This window comes from Miniopterus natalensis, chromosome 14, assembly GCF_054644295.1.
Source record: "Miniopterus natalensis isolate mMinNat1 chromosome 14, mMinNat1.hap1, whole genome shotgun sequence".
Taxonomy (NCBI): domain Eukaryota; kingdom Metazoa; phylum Chordata; class Mammalia; order Chiroptera; family Miniopteridae; genus Miniopterus; species Miniopterus natalensis.
The window spans coordinates 7,532,226-7,551,944 of record NC_142094.1 but is presented as its reverse complement, the minus strand read 5'-3'; positions in this window follow the sequence as shown (position 1 = coordinate 7,551,944).

The following is a 19,719-nucleotide window of genomic DNA, read 5'->3' as shown; positions in this document are numbered from 1 at the left end:
GGTGAGGCTGCTGTGAGTATGTGGTTTCAATGTGTGTGGTATGTATGATGGAGGTGAATGTGGTGTCTGTGGGTGTGTGGTGTGTCAGCATAGAGTCATGGAATGTACACTATGCAGGTAATGCCATGCTTGTTGGTTTGGAGGGTGCCAGGGCTGCTGCATAAGTACATGTATCTAATTACATTTCTACCAGTTGTATTGAGATATAATGGACAGAGAGCACTGTGGAATTAAGGTGTCCTGTTTAGTGACTTGAAATGTATATTGTGATGATTACTATAATAAATCTAGTGTAGTTATCTTTTGGATCTCAAAGCCAAAAGTCTAGTGAACAACTGAGATAAAATGTTTTAGAAACCTCAACAAAAAAGCTAGCAAATGGTATGTAAAGGAAAATGCAACAAGACTAAGGGTCACCTGAGAAATGCAAGTCTGATACCAGATTTGAAATATCATTGCAATTTAGCACATCAGCAAGACAGAGGAGAAAATCATGCTTATCTCAATGGGGAAGGAAATATTTGGACAATGTTCACCATCCAGTGTCATCTTTGGACCCAGGCAGAAGAAAGGCATCCTTCCACACTAATACTCAGGGGAACATGACACCCAGGGTTAAATGGCAGTGCTCTCCCTGACATCTATCTGGAACTTAACAAAGATGCCTTCTCCTCCTCCTGCACCCCTCCCCAAGATGTCTGCATCAGTGTGCTGAGGGTCTCCTAACATTACCTCTATGATAGGAGCCCTCCCTCTGTCACCAGCTCTGGATTTGCAGACTGGAGCACCCAGGTGCCTGGGCTCTGAGCCTCTGAGGTGAGGGATGTCTGCACTCTCCCACAGGTGACAGCACCCTACCATATCCAGCTGATCCAGACCCAGGAAGCTGGCTCTGACCTCTCTGTTCTCCATGTTAGACTATAGCGCAATAGGTCGTGGGGTCAGAGAGAACTGCTTGCATGTCTGAGCTCCTACCCTGGAGCAGGTGCTTCATCTGCTAGCTCCACTCCTGTGTCAAGAAGTGGAGAAAACAGTCTCCACCATCAGACCTGTTGTTTGAGAAAGGCCTGTGAATTTTGCAGTGACTGGCACAGGATCTAGTACCTGGCAGGCCCTGCACAGCAGTAGAAGACCAAGTCTTGGGCTCTCCCCACCTCATGCTGAGCCCAGGCTGGAGGGGAGGGTTAAAGAACTGCAGTGTCTCTCCAGCTCTTGTAGGCAGCTGTCTGAACCTAGGACAGGCAATATGAGGCATGAGGTGGTTTAGAGACCCTCTCCCATAACTACGGTCTCTACATGTTTCTCCTGATTAAAGTGCCAGCTGAGCAGCCAGCCTGACTGCTTCATTTCCTGAATATGCCCCCTGGACACACACGCCATGGATTCTGAGCATCTGTGAGACCTCAGGTCAGGAGGTCACAGGATTTTCCTCCCCTGAGGTGACCAAGCTGAGGTGACAGGTGCCCCCCACAGTCCTTGAACCAGCCCAGCATGTCCCATCATCTCTGTTCGGACCTTCTACAGTGTTGCCATCTGTGAAAGCTGCCACAAGTGTGACAAGCACTTAAACGGAAAACTCAAGGTGCAGGCTGGCTCTGGGACAAGCAGAGGCCTCTGCTGGCCTCCCTACCTCCAGGTCTGAGCTCCAGAACCTCCTCCACTCAGGGTCCTGGGCACTGACAGGCTCCTGCCCTAAAGCAGCCTGGCATTGGACTCGGAGACCTCCTAGCAGGACCCCAGCCCTCCAGGTTCCCCCCTCAGCTATCGGCCCCTCCTGCTGCAGAAGCTGGAAGTGGGGATGGGGCTCGAAGTCCCCAAGCCAGGCCTCAGCTTCCTGGGTCCAGTCCTCCCCCTCTCTGAGGCCTTACCCATGGGCCCTGCCCCTGGAAACCTTTCCTGACAGGAAGGCACCTCTGGCTCCCTGGAGCACAGGGTCTGTCCCTCTCTCTAGTCACTTGGCCCCAGTATGCTCCATGGCTGCTGCTTGGCTGTGTCCAAGGCTTTGTTGTCCAAGGCTTTGTTTTTCTCATTCAGTTTTCATCCATCCTCCAAACTGTTATCCTGGGAATGATCAAACCCACAGCAAAGTGGAAACAATTTACAACGAACTGCCCTCTCTCATTCTCAATGCACATTGATATCTGCCACATGTTCTTTATCACTTATCTCTCCATATTCTGCTTCTCTTCATCAGTTCAGCTGAGGGTTTGATGCATTTCAAGGTGAATTATAGTCATCAGGCTAACTCACCCCAAATACTTCCACATATCATTAATTGCGGCCAGTGTGGGTAGAGTTCCATTCTTGAAACGCAGCAAAGTTAAGTGTATCATTGAATGCTTTGACACATACAAAAACACCAGTTTAACCCAAACCCATGAAGAAATAGAACATTACCAATGCCTCAGAGAGTCTCCTCAGGCCCCTTGCCAGGCATCACCCCCCCACCTCCAGGGGACATGGGGGTCAGCTACTCTTGTAATATTTTCCTTCCAGTGACTGTCTTGCTGTTTAAAATGTCCCCTCAGCTGACTCATGGGGTGTGAACCTCTGTCTGCCGGGTGCACTTGGAGGAGTGGTTTAGAGTTTGGTCCTTACAGTGGGTTTGCAGGGTGTGCTCAGGGCTTGACAGCCTGGGAGGAAGGCTGCAGGTGGCTCCTTGTCATTCTTTTTCCTGTATGTGACTGGCCCTGTGTGGGTGTCTGCAAAGAAGCCCGGTAGATGAGGAACATCAGTAGTGGCCCCTCATAGGACACCGGACAGAAGAGGGCTTTCCTCTGAGATATGGTAGCAGGTCCCCAATCAAGGCTGGGAGACACCCTGGGTGGGGTGGCCGGGGCAGGCTGTGTTTTGCAGGAGGGACCTGAAGGACCAAGGCAGAAGCCACTGTGCCACACAAGGACACTCCTGCCACCAGCCTGGATGGCTGCTGTCCATCCACTGTGATCAAGTTCCCCCTTTGTCCCATCCTGTTCCCTTCAGAGATAACCATAAATAGTTGAGCATGCATACATGCATAGCCACCTCCATATACTCTACAAGGTAAATTTTACGTTTATGCTATCATGCCACACATAGTATTTCCCAGCTTTCTGCCCAGTATTCCAGTCCATAAATGGACCTGGTTGATTTCATGAGTCTCCTTGTTGCCCTTCATGTGCCTTCATTGTCTCCTGTGGTTGTTACTGTGGGAGGAATTGGGGTTTGGGGTGCTGAGAACCGAAGGAACAGCTCTGTAGAGGAGCACAAATGCTTTAAGTCAAATCTCTTCTTTAAAAATCTGATCCCTGGCACCCACTTAGTGAGACTTGCAGAGTTAATGGGACCCTCTTGGGAACTGCAGCACCTGGGGACACAGGGGGCTCTTCTCCAAGGTGAACTGGCATCTGAGCAGACCATGAGGGGCGGCAGGGAGCACAAGGGAGGAAGGAAGGGCATCTGGGCCGGGGGCAGAGGCCATGGTTCCTGAGCAGTGTGGGCCCAGGTTGTGCTCTGGGCTGTCAGACGGCCCTGCCTTCAGCCACCACCCTCCCTCCCTGTCACACACATGGAGGAGGGGCCTGGGCCCACCCTTCAACATGAGGCTTTGAGTAATGACTACAGACCAGGTCTCCAGGTACCAGAGAGGGCTTGTCTCCAGCAGAATCGGTCTTCGTGGGTCCTAGAGATGGCACTTGAGGTGAGACACTGACCCTGTACCTGCCAGGGGTCAGGGAAGCTACCTGCCCTCTCTAAGCACCAGTGTCTCTCTGTAAAACTGGGGTAGTAATGCCTAGCTTAGGGGCTGTTGGGAGCTATAAGGGAGAAAGTTAAAGAATTGTGCATAGCAGGTGCTCAGTTGGTGAGGAATGTCACTCTATACGAATCTAGGTGTTCATGCCTTGGTATCACACCGATGTCTCCCCCTCTGCTTCCCTCTGGCTTTGTGTATGGCAGGATTACTACCCTGGCACTTTCTGCCACATTTCCAGGCTGATCTATCCACACTCAGCAGAACTTTCCTTCTCTGACTATATTGAATTACAATATGGCTTATTAATTTAGTTCTTTCCTTGCAAAGAAACACTTTGCCATAAATAATCCTGGAATATAAATTGCAAATATGGTTTGGGAGAAGGAGGGCCAGCAGAGCTGCTCCTCTGCTGGGCCAACAGAAGGGGTTGAGTAAGGAAAGGACTTACTGGTTCTTACCAGCAAACACAGAGCCCCATGTCCTTAGGGGCAGGGCCCTCATGGTCCACCATGCAGGGAGCAGACACATCACTCAGGGACATCAAGCCTGCCCTGGATAGGCCACAAGCCTGGTTCTCAGCACAGGGCCATCAGCTGGCCTTTCCAGCTCTTTCTCAAACCATCAGTGCTCTCCCAGGCTTCAGGGTGGCGCAGGCTTTTTCTAGGTCAGAGTAACTGCCATCGGGTGCTTTCAGGCTCTGGGGGCCAGGCAGGAACTGTAATCTACAGGTGTGGGCCCTTGATGACAGGTATTCCCACTTTCCAAAAGAGCTAGAAACCTGGATTATTAGGGAAATGTGCACATTTTCAATGTGGAGTCCCTTCCTTTTTAACTCGTGAAACCCTAACATGTCAGCTTCAGCTACACCCAAGGGCCTATTTTCTCCAAGGCAGAGGACTGGCAAGCATTGCCTGGATGGAGTGCTTGCCACAGGAGGCCTGAAGCACAAGGAATGAGAATGCCAGGCCAGAGGCTGCACTCGCCTTTCTGAGGAAGAGTTCTTCCAATGAACTGGCTGGGAATAAACCGCCTGAGCCGGGGAGCAGGTCTGGATGCCAGGGGCCTGGGGCTGCAGCAGGAAGATCTGCTGTTTCTCTTGCCTCACTCCCCAGAGTCAGAGCCCACTGTCTGCTCTGTCTGTGTCCCTGGTACTTACTGCAGAAATGGCCAAGGACCCAGCATCCTGGGGAAGGGTTATGGCTCCAAGCTGCATCTCAGTACCCCCATGTTTCCACACTAGCAGGAGGAAGGCCTGAGTGACTCGGGGGTGGAGGGTTCATAGAGGTCAGGAGAAAGCAGAGGAAGAGCAGTCATCTGCAGACTCTGGAACCTCAGCTAAGATAGGACTTCTCCTTCCATGGTGGAGTCTCCTCAACAGGGTCCTCAGCTCCTTACCACTGCACCCAACTACAGACCCTGGCCCTGGGGTCTCCAGGCTGCCACAGGCACACAGAAGGACAGGGAGGAGGAAGAGACCCCCCAAGTGTCAGAAATTCCCTGGGGCACTGGGGCTTGGGTGAACAGCTTAGGCATGAGGCAAGGATGTCTTCAGGCTGCATTGACTTCACTCCTCTCATTTATGTAAGAGGAGTGGGGCCAGGGGCGAGCAGTGTTGCACCCCTAAGAGGGACCAGAAAACTGGGTCAGAAACCCAAAGTGGGGTTTGTCCCGTGGAGGGGATGAGGCTGGCTATGTTTCATGTGCTCCATGGTCAGGGACTGAAAAGATCCCTGAGTGCTCCAGGCCCATCCCAGCCTCCTCACAGGGGACTCCAGGAGGGAATCTGGCCAAGGGGGTGCACTGGTGTGTTCAGAAAGAGAATTCCTTTTAGGGTCCACTGGGATTTCAGTTTTGGAGGTGGCCTGCCCTAACTGTGAGATCAGAGGGAAGACAGCACTCAGCCCTTCTCACACAGACCTTTGCATGTTGCCTTTGCAGAAAACTATGAAGTGATGATTTTTGGAAGAGGCTTTAATAATATAAAGAACAAGAACCAAGTTATTTGTAGATTCAAGTTTAGCAGAAAGAAATTCTTCGGTAAGTAGCATCCTCGGGTCCTCCAGTGACAAATGCCTCCACCACTGCATTGGCCTCAGCCAGCCAAGCCCTCCAAGCAATTGCTAACCATTTGCTGGGGACACTGTGGGGACAGAGGCAGCTTGGACAAGTGGAGAGAGAGCCTGGCTGGGAAGCCTGGCACCTCCCCTTTCATGTGCCAGGGGAGATAATTATCCCCAGCACCACAGCAGCCTCTTGGAGCAGGGCTTTGCCCCTGCCAAGGATGGGTTTGGATTCTGGGTCTGCCCTCACAGGGGCCTTTCCACACCCTCTCCTCAGCTTTTGGTTCCCTTGAGAGAAGAGTTATAAATCCCATTAAGGTGCTGGTGGGAAGGGAGGCAACTCCGGGAAACTGAGTCTGTGCCAAATGCACTGGTAGCTCTCCCAGCAATGTGTGCTCACATTGGATTGACAGAAGATGCCATCTGCTAGGCCTGGGCCCTGCAGTTTGGCACAGTCACACATCACATGTGTGCCTTTGACCAAATGAGTGCTCTGTTCTCAGCCTCTCCTTTCTCTTCTGTAAAATGGGGCCAATATGAGAGTTGTTCTAACTAAGCTTTATAACATATGTAGAACAGTAATGGCTGAAGGGCTTCATTTCAAGATGAAATCACAAACTAATGAAAACACTCAGGCATGAGGTGACCCTCCGTGGGAGCACTGAGGTGGGAGTGCGCTTCCCCACAGAGCGTAGGGTCCAGCAGTCTCTGCATCCTCCCTCCTCCCAGTTAGCCCATCAGCACATTCATCTGATACAGTTGCATTAGGATGGGGGGGGGGGGTCTTACTCCAGGGCCATCTGGTATACCCCAGCACAACTCCTCTCCCCACACACTTCTAAGCCATGTCTCCTTCCTTCCACCCTGTACAGAATGGGCCTGGGGACACTGACTGCCTCATTCCTCTCTACACAGGATATAGATGGCCTCAGGGAATTAGTTTTCCCTCAGCCTATACTTTCTCAGGAGGGGCTTAGAACTGAGATCTCCTGTACATGTAGAGCTTACATGTATTAAGCACTTAGTACACCACGTGCCTTATATTTACTATCACAATTACTTCTCAAAGGAGACTAATTGTTACTCCTTTGTATGGATCAGGAACTAGAGAGAGGAGCCACTGAAAAGTTTTCTTACAGAGACACAACAAGAATATTATAGGTAACCGTGGTATCCACTGCTTCCCTCAACCACATCAAAATTACATCTAAAATATAGAACAACCATCACTCAGAACCTCCTAAAGTCTAGCTGAACAGAAGTCCTACAAGGAGGAAACTGAAAAAGCAATGAGACCGGTAGGTGGGGCAGAGACTCAAGCAGATTGGGGCTGAACTGAGGAGACAGCCATGGGCCCACACTCGATGCCTTAAAACCGGGAGGGATATCTTGGTGGTAGAGGTTTACCAAAGAAGCAAGGCGCCCCAGCCCCACATTGAGATCCCAGGCTTAGAACCAAATTAGCAATTTGGAATATGAAGAAACAAAACACACACACAACAAGAAGAGCAAAAAGAAGAAAGAATCCAAAAATATGAATATAGTGTAAAGAGTCTCTGGGACAACTTCAAATGGCCCAACATTCACGTTATGGGGATGACAGAACGAGAAGAGAGCAAGAAATGAAAAACCTATTTGAAAAAATAATGACAGAAAACTTCCCCTACCTGGGGAAATAAATAGATATACAAGTCTTGGAAGCACAGAGAGTCCAAAACAAGAGGAACCCAAAGAGGCCCACACCAAATTAAAAGGTCAAAGGTTAAAGACAGAGAGAATCTTAAAAGCAGCAAGAGAAAAGCAGTTGATTACCTACAAGGGAGCTTCCATAAGACTGTCAGTTGATTTCTCAACAGAAATCTTGCAGGCCAGAAGGGAGTGGCAAGAAATATTCAAAGTGATGAAAAGCAAGAACCTACAACCAAGATTACTCTACCCAGCAAAGGTATCATTTACAATTGAAGGTCAGATACAGAGCTTCACAGATAAGAAAAAGCTAAAGGAGTTCATCACCGCCAAACCAGTATTACATGAAATATTGAAGGGTCTTCTTTAAAAAGAAGTAAATGAACAAAAGAATCTGACAAACAAAATAGACCCAGAGACACTGAAGCATGAAACAGACTGCCATATCTCAGAGTGAAGAGGGAAGGGGGTTGGGGGGTGGGAAGAAATTAACCAAAGAAGTTATATGTATATATGCATAACCCATGGACACAGACAATAATGGTGTAAAGGCCTGGGGAGGGTTGGGAGTGAGGTGGAGGGGATAAATGGGGGGAAAAAATGGGATACTTGTAATACTTTCAACAATAAAAATAAATTTAAAAACAAAGTTTGCTGGTGCAGGAGCAGCTGGAAATTAGACCCAGGGTATCTGACTGCCCCATCAGGGCCTTCAGCCTCCCTGAGATGACTTTTCTTGAGGAAGATGGGACATGACCTGTCCTGTCCTCCAGGAAATGTGTTCATGTGCTATCTCTGAGGCCTGTGGGAGTAGTATTCCCACCCTGGAGATCACCAGTGTTTCTCTCCGAGGAGGAAGAGTGCCAGTGTTTCACCCTGGGGAGGCCACCCCCCATCCTGGGCCCCACTACTGACCATTAGGCTGTACCTGCGCTAAGGCTGAACCTGGCCCACAAGGTTGTTTATTGTCTGGAGCTCTGTTGCACTGATGAAGACTGATTTGATTGTTTATAATTATATTGTCCTCTGAATAAATATATGGAGAAACATTGAGAAAAGATAGAGAAGCCTAAAGAATGAATATATAAATATCAGTGTTTCTATATGTCCTATGTTATGTGCCTTTATCATGTAATATTTCTATAATTAATTTAAAACGTTTTTGAAGTGTGTCAACTGCAGTATTTGGTTAATCATATAATATTAGTTTGTAAACTGCTTTCCAGTCAAACATGCTTTGCTGGGCCCTTGGCACATCGACTCCTGCCCTCACCTAGTGCTCTTGGCTCTGGACTGGGAGGACCCTACTATAGAGCTGATTTGCACATCTTTTGGATTTTTTTCCCCACTTTATCCCAAGCATTCCACCCATCAGATGCAAGTCGTTTCCCTAAAACATACCTGGCAATTAGTTTAATTATCAGAAACAATGGAGGAGTAACACTGTTCAGAAGGGCATAGCTAATTAGATAACAGAGTTACAGCCAAAAGCAGGTGCACATGGAAATAAACCATTCTTGAGGGAAAGCAATAGAAATTATTAGATTGTTAATTATAAAAATGATACAGAGTAGAAAGCATGAAATAAAGATAAATAATCAAAAAAAAAAAAAAAAAAAGAATCAATCATTACACCTAATTCCAGCCCACAGACAAATACCTTCAACATTCTCAAATACATCAGAGTAAACCCAATTTTCCTTGAATGGTGAAAGAAAATGAAGTGGAACCAAAGAAACTATTGAACATCACACAAATGTTTCTTTATGAGATTTTAGTTTCTAAAAGATTTTCCTAAAATTGAAAGGAGGCTATAAAAACATTAAGAGATTGGAGCTGTAAGTGAAGAAACTTGTTTGATTTTGATCTGTGTGTTTTTAAAACTTAAGTGTCCATTTAGTGACACCTGGACTCCTGTCTTATAAAAATTAGAGGATATTTCTAAACAGAGAACCAGCCTGATTTCTAAAAATTTACAAAGAACAATTAAAACCTATCTGAATTTTTAGGAAGGTCACACCTAAGGGTGCCCCTGGGGACTTGTCCTATCCCTGAGCATAACATCCCCTGTAGAGTTTCCTCCCCACCCCCTGATCACAGCCCTGGAGGTGCAGGTCTAGGAGAGAGTTTGCTTTTGTCCTACAGAGGACAGCGTGTAGGTCACATCTGTCCGTGCGGGTCCTCAGTGCAGAGCTCTGGCTCCAGTCTCTGGCAGGCAGAGAGGCACTAGCTCCTTGGACTTTGGGAAGCCTGAGTTGAGAAGAAGCCAAGGATCACACTGTGCCCTAGATTCTCAGATGTCAGAGCTACGGGGGCTCCTGGGAGTGCTGATCTGACTTCCAGAAGGGAAGTCTGGGACCCAGGCAAGCTGGAACGGCATGTAGACAGCTGGTAGCATAGCCAACACACAAATGCTGCTGGGCCTTTCCCTCTTTACCACAGGTCAGGGATGTAAAGAGTTGGGCTCAGACTGAGAAGGTGCCTCAGTTACAAGTTAAGGAACTGTTTTGAGCCACTAGAGTCCCACCTCCCAAGACCCCATAAATAACAGAAAACAGCAACAAAGAAAGAAAGTCCCTGTTCCCTGCTCAGGCTTCCCAATCTCAACGAATGGCACCACCATCCACCTGGTTGCTCTGGTCAAAACTTCATGTCATCCTTGACTCCTCTTTACTTTCATCTTCATGCCATCCACTGGCAAGTCCTGTGTCCCCTGTGTCCCAGACATATCTTGATCTGGCCAGGGCCCCATCAGATGCATCGGACTTAAAACTAGGACCTTTGCCAGGGCCACGAAGCTCTGCCCACCTCTCCTCACTCACTTTTTTCTTGTTCAACAAGCACAGCTAGTTACGCCTCAGGGCCTTGGCACATGAGCACCCACTGCCCAGACACTCTTCCCTGGAGCTGTCCATGGCTTTCCAACCTCATCTTCTTCAGCTTCAGGATGACCTCCCCACATACACCTTTTTTTTAAGGGAATGTAACAGAGAGAGAAAACTGAGGCTGATGATGCAGTCTACAGGAGGTATACTCACAGAATATTTTCAAATGCAAAAATGAGACCCAGTTACATTTATAAGTACTAAACTAGTAAACCAATCTGAAAGAAGGTGCCTATATTTTCTCATAAATATCTGCTTCAGACATTATTTTTATTTATTTTATTTTATTCTTCTTTCATCAACGTTTATCCCCCCTATACTCTCTCCCACCTCCACCCACCCCTGCCTGCTGCAATTACCACACCGTTGTCCATGTCCATGAGTTCTTTCTCTCTTTTTTTCTCAATCCCTCCACCTCCCTGCACAAGAGCTGTCTACCTGCTCTCTATCTATGAGACGGTCTCAATTTTGCTTGTTAGCTCATTTTGTTCATTAAATTCCACATATGACTGAAATCATATGGTACTTGTCTTTCTTTGACTGGCTTATTTCCCTTAGCATAATGCTCTCCAGGTCCATCCATGTTGTTTCAAAGGGTAAAATTTTCTTCTTTTTGATGCCTGAGTAGTATTCCATTGTGTAAATGGACCATAGCTGTTTATCTACTGATAGACACTGGTTGCTTCCAAATCTTGGCTATTGTAAATAATGCTATAATGAACATAGGGTGCATGTGTTCTTTTGAATTATTGTTTAGGGTATCTTTGGTTAAATTTCCCAGAAATGGAATTGCTGGGTCATAAGACATTTCAATTTTTAATTTTTTTTTCAATATATCTTTATTGATTTCAGAGAGAGGAAAGGAGAGGGAAAGAGAGAGAGAGAGAAACATCAATGATGAGAGAGTCATTGATCGAGCCCACAATCCGGGCATGTGCCCTGACCAAGAATCGAACCCCGATCGCCTGGATCCTAGGTTGACGCTCAACCGCTGAGCCATGCCCTGCCGGGCTCAATTTTTAATTTTTTGAAGAAACTCCATGCTGCTTTCCACAGGGAGTGCACCAATCTGCATTCCTTCCAACAGTGCACAAGGGTTTCTTTTCTCTCCACATTCTGCCCAACACTTGGTTGTTGATTTATTGATGGTAGCCATTCTGACAGGTGTGAGGTGACATCTCATTGTGGTTTTAATTTGCATTTCTCTAATGTTTAGTGCCATTGAGCATTTTTTCATATGTCTATTGGCCATCTGTATGCTCTCTTAGGAGAAGTGTCTATTCAGGTCCTTTGTACATTATTTAATTGGATTATTTAGTTTTGGGTGTAGAATTTTTATAAATTTTGGATATTAACACCTTATCAGATGTATTAGCCAATATGTTCTCCCATTCTGTGGGTTGTCTTTTCATTTTGTTGATTGTTTCTTTTGTTGTGCAAAAATTTTTAGTTTAATTAGTCCCTTTTGTTTATTTTTTCTTTTGTTGTCTTTGCCCTAGGAGATATATCAGAAAAAATATTGTTATGAAATATTCTGAGATTTTACTGCCTGTGTGTGTTTTTTTAGGACTTTTATGTTTCCCAGTCTGACATTTAAGTCTTTAATTCATTTTTAGTTTATTTTTGTGTGCAGTGTAGAGGGTGGTCTGGTTTCATTTTCTTGCATGTATTTGTCCAATTTCCCCCACAACATTTATTGAATAGACTATCTTTAGCCCATTGTATGTTTTTGCCTCCCTTGTCGAATATTAATTGACTGTAAAGCCATGGCTCCATTTCTGGGATCTATATTCTGTTTCCATTGAACTATATGTCTGTTTTTATGACAGAAACATGCTGTTTTGATTACTATGGTCTTGTAGAATAGTTTGATAATAGGTTAGCATGATTTCTCAAATTTGTTCTTCTTTCTGAAGATTACAGTTACTATTTGGGGCCTTTATAGTTAAAAACAAATTGATGGAGTATTTGTTCTAGTTCTGTGTAATACATCATTGGTGTCTTGTTAGTAATTGCATTGTATCTGTAGATTGCTTTGGGTAGTATCACAGTTTAATGATGTTAGTTCTTCCTATTCCTGGACACAGTATATGCTTCCACTCATTTGTATCTTCTTCAACTTCTTCATTGTCTTATAATTTTCCAAGGACAGGTCTTTTGCAGCGTTTGTTAAATTTATTCTTAGGCATTTTATTCTTTTTGAAGCAATTGGGAGCGGGATTGTGTTTTTAGTTTCTCTTTCTGATAGTTATTGGTGGATAAAAATGCAACTGATTTCTGGATATTTGTTTTGTATCCTGCTACTTCACTGAATGCATTTTTCAGCTCTAGCAGTTTTTTGATGGAATCTTTAGGGATCTCTATAGACAGAATTATGTCATCAGCAAATAATAAGAGTTTTACTTCCTCCTTTCCAATTTTGATGCCTTTTATTTCTTCTTGTCTGATGGCTGTGGCTAGGACTTCCAGTGCTATGTTGAATAAGAGTGGTGAAAGCAGACAAACCTGTCTTGTTCCTTATCTTAAGGGGAACACTTGTAGTTTTTGCCCATTGAGTATGATGTTGCTGTCGGTTTGTCATGTATGGCCTTTATTACATTGACATATGTTTCCTCTATTCCCACTTTGTTGCGAGTTTTTATCATACATGGGTGCTGGATTTTATGACATGTGTTTTCTGCATCTATAGATATGATCATGTGGTTCTTATTTTTCATTTGTTTATGTGGTGTATCACATTTATTGTTTTGTGGATATTGTACCAACCTTACAACCCTGGAATAAATCCCACTTGATCATGGTGTATGATCTTTTTAATGTATTGCTGGACCCAGTTTGCTATTTTTTTTTTTTTTTGAGGATTTCAGCATCTGTGTTTACCAGGGATATTGGCCTATAATTTACTTTTTTTCTCAAGTCTTTATCTGGTTTGGGAATTAGGATTATGCTGGCCTCGTAAAAGGAGTTTGAGTGTCTTCCCTCCTCTTGAATTTTTGAACTAGTTTGAGAAGTATAGGTGTTAGTTCTTTAAATGTTTGGTAAAATTCATCTGTAAAGCCACCTGGTCCAGAGCTTTTGTTTGTTAAGGGTTTTATTTTTATTACTGCTTCAGTTTCACTGTTGGTAATCTGCCTATTCAGATTCCCTGATTCCCCTGTTTTACTTTTGGAAGATTGTAAGTTTCTAGGAATATATTCATTTGTCAGGATTCTCCAATTTGTTGGCATATAGTTTTTCATAATATTATCTTAAAACTCTTTGTATTTCTTTAGTGTCAGTCACTTTTCCTCTTTCATTTCTGATTTTATTTATTTGGGTCCTCTCTCTTTTTTTCTTGATAAGCGTTGTTAAAGGGTTGTCAATCTTGCTTACCTTTACAAAGAACCAGTTCTAGGTTTCATTGATCTTTTGCTATGTTGTTTTTAGACTCTAGTTTGTCTATTTCTGCTCTGGTCTGTATTATTTCCTTCCTTCTGTCACTTGGGACTTTGTTTTGTTTGTTGTTTTCATTCAAGCTTCTTTAAGTGTAAAGTTAGATTGTTTTTGAGTTTTTTCTTGTTTATTTTTAAATTTATCTTTATTGTTGAAAGTATTACAAATATCCCTCTTTTTCCCCCATTGATCCCCTCCACCCTGCACCCTTCCCCCAGGCCTTCACCACACTCTTGTCTGTGTCCCTGGGTTATGCATATATGCCTAAAAGTTCGTAGGTTAATATCTCCCCACCCATCCACCTCCACCTTCCCTCTGAGATTCATCAGTCTGCTCCATGCTTCTATGTCTCTGCATCTATTTTGTTCTTCAGTTTATTTTGTTCATTAGATTCCACATATGAGTACGATGATGTGATACTTGTTGTTCTCTGGCTGGTTTATTTTGCTGAGCATAATACTCTCCAGGTACATCCATTCTGTTCCAAAGTGCAAGAGATCCTTCTTTCTTGCTGCTGCACAGTATCCCATGGTGTAAATGTCCAAGAAGATGCTTGATATTATCTCAATCTTCTTGAACTTATAGAGACTTGTTTTGTGTCCTAACATATGGCCTATCTTTGAGAATGTCCCATGTGCATATTCTGTAGCTTTGGGGTGAAATGGTCTGTAAATGTCAACTAAATCCATCTGATCTAGTGTGTTATTTAGAATTACTGTTTCCTTGTTGAATTTGTGTGGAAGATCTATCCAGTAAAGTCAGTGAGGTGTTAAAGTCGCCTGCTGAGACTGTATTGATGTCAATCTCTCCTTTAAAGTCCTCCAGAAGTTGTCCTCCAGTGTTTTCTCTTCCGCCTGTGTATGTCTTTTGTCTGAGGTGGGACTCTTATAGAAAGCATATGTTTGGGCCATGTTTACTTATCCACTCAGCCACCCTATGTCTTTTTATTGGAGCATTTAATCCATTTATGTTTAAGGTTATTATTGATAGATACTTACCTATGGCCATTTTAATTTTTATGCCTATGTTTCTCTCTATATATTTCTACTTCTAATTACAACAGTCCCTTTAACAAGTCCTGCAATGCTGGTTTGTGGTGATAAACTCCTTTAGCCTTTTTTTGTCTGGGAAGCTCTTTATATCACCATCTATTTTGAACGATTGCCTTGCTGGATACAGTAGTTTCAGGTCATTGTTTCAGATACTTGTTTTGCATTACCTTGAATACTTCATGCCATTCCCTTCTGGCCTGTAGAGTTTCTGACGGGAAATCAGCTGACAGCCTTATGGGAACCCCTTTGTAGGTAACTGATTGCTTTTCTCTTGCTGCCTTTGAGATTCTCTCTTTGTCTTTAATTTTTGGCATTTTAATTATGATGTGTCTGGGCGTGGGCCTCTGGGTTCTTCTTGCTTGGGACACTCTGTGCCTCCTGAACTTGTGTGAATTTTTCCTTCACCAGATTAGGGAAGTTTTCTGCCATTATTTCTTCAAATAGGCTCTCTAACTCTTGCTTACTTTCTAGATCTTCCGGTTACTCCTATAAGGCAAATATTGTTACACTTCATGTCCCACAGCTCCCTTAAACTGTCTCCTTATTTTTTTTATTTTTTTTATTTTTTGTTCTCTGATTGAGTAATTTTTTTTACTGTCTTCTAATTCACTGATCTGATCCTCAGCTTCCTCTAATCTGCTGTTTATTCCTTTCAATGTTTATCTTTTGTATTTTTACTATGTCACTCTTAATTTCCTTCATAGTTTCCATTTCTTTTCTCATTTCTTTTCTCATGTTGTTGAGCATCCTTATGGTTAGTATTCTGAACTCTATATCTGATAGATTGCTTATTTCTATTTTATTTAGTTCTTCTTCTGGGGAATTCTTTTGTTCTTTCATTTGGGGTTTGTTTTCTGCCTCACCATTTTAGCTGCCTGTTTGGATTTGTTTCTATAATTGGTTAAGTCTGCTAGTCCTAGGAGACTTTTGGATGATCTACGGTACAGGACAGTGTTAGATACAGTTCATGACTGGCCTTCAGTACCCTGTTTGAGGTTTTCCTTACTCCAGTTTGTGGTTTTCTCTGCTGGGGCTGGGTGTATTTGGACAGGACCAAGATGTGTACCAAGTTCTGCTTTTTCTAGCCGTGGGTCCAGATGCAAATCAGGTAAAGACTCAAAGCACCCAGAGGTTGTTATTCAGTGTCTTAATGAGGATCAGGCTGTAGAAACTCCATGAGTGAGGGGGCTGATTGTTAATAGTCTCTTAAGGAGCCTCAGGCTATTAAAAACTCCAGAGGGTGAGGAAAGAGGTTTCCCAGTAAGGTGGGGCAGTTGCTTTCCTTACTGGCAAAAGCTACTTGGAAGGTAAATGGATGCCTGAGAAAGATGTCCTCAACTGTATGGGGGAATGACTTAGCACAGGAATCCAGATGACTGCCCTATGAGCTCTAATCCCCTGAACCAGTAATCCCAGACTCTCCTCACGCAGCTCTAATCCACTCCTTCTCTCCCTTTGTCGGAGCCCAAAGTGAGTGAATGCACACAAAACTGTGTGTGTTGACCCTTTAAGAGGATTCCTGCATTTCCAGCTGTCTCTCCTTGGCAGGCATAAACCTGGCTGCTTTACATAGCCAGATGTTATGTGGGCAACTTTCTCAGTTCTGGTGCTCTTGACTGGGGAGCCCAGCTTGGGGTTTAGACACCATAATTTTTAGTGGGAACCACCCATAGCTGAGATATCCCTCTGGACCATCAGCTGCTGCCTGTGGTAGCTAGGCCAGCCCCTCTAACCTCTGCACTTCTACCAGCTTCTATGGGGTCTCAGCTTTATATCCTTGGTTATGAGGATGTTCTCCAGCTAGGCTTCAGTTGTAGTTGATTATTCCAGGTGGTTTTTCTATATTTTAGTTGTAATTCCAGTTTGGTCTTGAAAGAGTGTCAGTGTATCTTCCACTCAATCTGCTGCCATCATTGAATCCTTTTTTCTTGTTTCTTGAAAGAGGCCTGTAATGCTATGATTTTCTTTCTCAGGACTGCTTTGGCTGTGGCCCACAGATTTAGCGTTGTGTTCTCATTTTCTTTTGTTTCTAGGCATATGATTTCTTCCTTGTTCTCACTGCTAACCCATTCATTGTTTAGTAGCATGTTATTTAGTCTCCATGTCTTTGTGTGTTTTTCAGTTTTCTTATTGCAATTGATTTCTAGTTTTATAGCACTATGGTCAGAGAAGACGCTTGATGTGATTTCAGTCTTCTGAAATTTATTTAGACTTGTTTTCTGTCTGAACATGTGGTCTATCCTAGAAAGCATTCCATGGACACTTGAAAAGAACATATATTCTGTTGTGTGGGGTGAAATGCTCTGAAGATATCAATTAAATCCATCAGGTCTACTGTGTCCTTAGACTGCCATCTCCTTGTTGATTTCTGTCTGGAAGATCTATCCATTGATGTCAATGAGCTGCTAGAGTCCCCTACTATGACTGTGTTTCTGTTGACTTCTGCCTTTATGTCCATCAAGATTTGCTTTACATATTTGAGTGCACCTTTGTTGGGTGCATGAATGTTTACAAGGGTTATGTCCTCTTGTTGGATTGACCCTTTTTACATTTAAAGCGACTATTGATAGGAACGTATTTACTGCCATTTTATTTTTTGAACTATCTTTCTCTGTTTTTCTTTTATTCTTTCTCCTCCTCCCTCTCCTCCTCCTTCTCCTCCTCCTCCCACTCCTTTCCTTCATCTCCTTCTCCTCCCCCTCCCTCTCCCCCTCCTCTATCTCCTCTTCCTCCCCTTTCTTCTCCTCCCCCTCCTCTCCTTCATTTTCTCCTCCTCCTCCTTCCCCTCCTTCTCCTCCTCCTTCTCCTTCTTTTTCTCCTTTTGCTTTTCCTTCCTCCTCTTCTTCCTCTTCTCCAGTCGAGCCCTTTTACATTTCTTGCAACACTGGTGCAGTGGTAACAAACTTCATTAGCTTTTTCTTGCCTGGGAAGCTCTTTATTTCTCCTTCAATTTTAAATGGTAGCCTTGCTGGGTGAAGTAGCTTTGGTTGTAAGTCTTTGCTTTCCATCACTTTGAATATTTCACACCAATCCTTTCTGGCCTGAAATATTTCTCTTGAGAAATCAGATGACTGTCTTATGGGAGCCCCCTTGTAGGTAATTACCTTTCTCTTGCAACTTTTAAGATTCTCTTCTTTAACATTTGCAGGTTATTATGTGTCTTGCTGTGGGCCTTTTTTTGTCCATCTTGTTTGGGACTCTCTGTGCCTCCTGGACTTGTGTGTGTTTTTCCTTGTGCAGTTTAGGAGAATTTTCATCATTATTTCTTCAAATAGGTTCTCAATCCCTTGCTCTCTATCTTCCCCTTCTGGTATCCCTATAGTGCGAATGTTGTTACACTTTATGTTGGTCCTAACATCACTTAAACTATCTTCATTTTTTTTAATTTATTTTTTCTTTTTGCTGCACTGATTGGTGTTTTTTTCTACATTGTCTTCCAAATCACTGTGCTATTCTCTGTTTCATCTAGCCTACAGTCCATCCCTTCCAGTGCATTCTTTATTTCAGATGTGGCATTCTTCATTTCTCACTGGTCCTTTTTTATGCTTCCTAAGTCCTTTTTCTTGGTGTTGATCATCCTTATAATCACTACTCTGAACTCTATATCTTACAAATTTCTTCCCTTCATTTCATTTTGCTCTTCTTAGCTCTCTGGAGAATTCTCTTGCTTCTTCTTTTGGAAACTGTTTCTTTTTCTCCCTATTTCAGCTACCCCTTTGTGTTTGTTTCTAGGTATTAAGTAAATCAGCTATGAATCCTATGCTCATAGGGTGACCTTATATAGTAGGTTACCTGTGGGACTCAATAGCAGTCTCCCTAATTACCTGAGCTGGGTGCTCTAAGAATGTCTCTTGTGGGCATTGTATGGGCCCTGCTATTGTAATTGAGTCTGATTGCCATTTGCCCATTTGTGCATGGGATCAACCCTCAGGCTTGCTGACACTGAGACTCAACCACTAACAAAGCATGTAAGCTGCTCTACAGGTGCTGATCACACAACGTAAATTTGTCTCAGCAGGTTTTGGTGCTTGCTGAGATCTCCCTGTGGATATGCTGCTTATGAAACTTATTGGATCCTGCTCTGTTCTTCTCTGGAGGTGGCCACTGGGTATCTTGGTTTTTGGCCTCTTCAGAGCAACTCTGGTGCAGGTCAATGTCAGATGCTGTCTGTGAATGACTCTGGTAACCTGTTTGGGGCTATCAGTTATCCACAGCTTCTGGTTCCCTCGCTGGGCCTGGGTGCATGTGAAAACGACCAAACTTTGCACCAAGGTTTCCTTTTAGTAGCACCAGATGCAGGAGTAGGTCAGCAACAGTCTCAGAGCACCCAGATATCCACTGCTGCCTGTAGGCTGTCTGTTAGGCTCAGTAACTTAAGAGCCTCAGGCTGTACTCCTCAGCAGGAATTAAGCCCCACAGGGTGGGGCAAGAAGGCTCCCATTGAGTGAGGTTACTGCTTCCCCCAGGCTGATGCTTCCTGGAGGAAAATGCTCTGCCTGAGAAAAATGGCTTCTGCAGTATGGGGGAATTACAGCACAGGGATTCTGGTGACAGACCTCTCAGCTCTCTCCTTTGTTCTTTTGTTCTCTTTTTCTCTACCATGTGGTTTGCTAATTTTCTTTAGTGTTTTATTGTGGTTCTGTTCTCTTTATTCTTTGTGTATCTTTTGTAAGTTTTGGGGTTTTGTTAACATGAGGTTTATGCATAACACTCTATTTTAAGCTGCTGGGCATTTAAGTTTAAATATGTTCTAAATGATTATTTTTACTCCTACTTCCAAACTTTATGCTGTGTTTTTTTAGGGGGAGGGGGAGCAGATATCCAAAATTTATTCTCCAACAGTCAGCATCAACAGGCAAAACTACAGGGTT